We start from the raw sequence: 1509 nt of genomic DNA on the forward strand, positions 1-1509 counted from the left end.
TTAGAGTGGACACAATAAGAACTGTCTGAGATTGGGGCCCAGGAGTCTTCTGTCCGGAGGGGCTGCTAGCCCAGGCCAGGAGGCCTGATGCTATGATCTGTAATGCTGTTTCTCTGCCTGAATCTTCCCAATAAATTGTCAACACTTCAACCTGACTGGATGTTAATACTTTCCATAATAACGTCATAGGCTGGCCTTCAAGTACTATGATAATGGGTACCGAGTGTGTTGGAGAGGATTCCACGCTACCAGATCGAAATACGAGGTACCCAGGAGCAGAGTTGACACGACCTATGTCATCCGAGACTGACGTCATGGACAGTGCGTGGAGACCGACGTCACCTGAAGCTGATGCCATGAACAGAACACACCGCATAAGGATATATGTAAGCTCCATATAAGGACAAGCGAGGACAGAGTGACATCAGCAGTATGATGTGACATCTCTCGAGGAGAGAATATAAGACCCAGGTTACCAAGGTTACCAGGTTCAGGAGTTCAGGTCAAACATGGGAAATCAGGTGATATCTCTACCCGGGTTCTAAGAACACTACAACAGACCTTGCGGAGAGCGAACAGGGCAGCGTCGACTGTCGAGTGTAACTTCTCTAGGCTTTATTTCATGGTGCCACTGCACTAGGTACACTGACAACGGGTATTGCATAACTCAAGGGGCATGCGTTCCCAACAGGCATCGATCGCCCCCAGCGAAGTATAAATCAGGTTTCAGTTTGAGGCGTGTCCGCTTTCATGCACCTCTGTCTACACCAGACTACAGTACAACTTCTATTCTGCCATTGTACAAATCAGCCAGGGCACAGCAGACCACAGCCTGATTTCTACTTCGCCATAAAACAGTGTCACGCGTAGAAAACAGCCAACCTACAAGGCCAGAACACGTTTTTGGCAAGTGACACCGCCATACGACGGAGCATAAATCTGGCTTATGCTGCAACATAAGACATTTGATATGCGATGTAGCATTATACAGATACTGGGGTAATTTTAAGTTACGGTGTGGCGGCCTCACATGCACTAAATCAACACTCATTTCGAGCAGGGTTTTGTGGTCAAAACGTGCAAGTAGTTATGTGTGAGCAGCACTAAGCAGTGTCAGTCCCTGATATCAGAAATTGTGTGTATAAAGTCATTTTTATTTTCTGCTTAAAATATTTCTCATATATTATTAGATGGTCATTGAACTACAGCTAGGTCAGTGGTTACTTTTATTTTTTATTTTTTTTATCTTAAGTTATAAAACTCTACTCTTACAAGTATCTATCCTGCATTTCATGTTTGCTGCTGGAACACCTGAATTTACCAACAGGGATCAATAAAGGCATATCTATCTTATCCATCAATCCATCGAACATGGAAATAAAATAGACAGATCTGTGCAAGTCTCTCGACTGTGTTAAATTGTATACAATCCTACCACTCTGAACATCTATTCAACTTCAAAAACACACAAACCAAGCTAAGAAAAAAAGACTCAGTCAAAAGGAGGCA

Source organism: Gymnoscopelus braueri (assembly GCF_963280865.1).
Source record: "Gymnoscopelus braueri genome assembly, chromosome: 3".
Taxonomy (NCBI): domain Eukaryota; kingdom Metazoa; phylum Chordata; class Actinopteri; order Myctophiformes; family Myctophidae; genus Gymnoscopelus; species Gymnoscopelus braueri.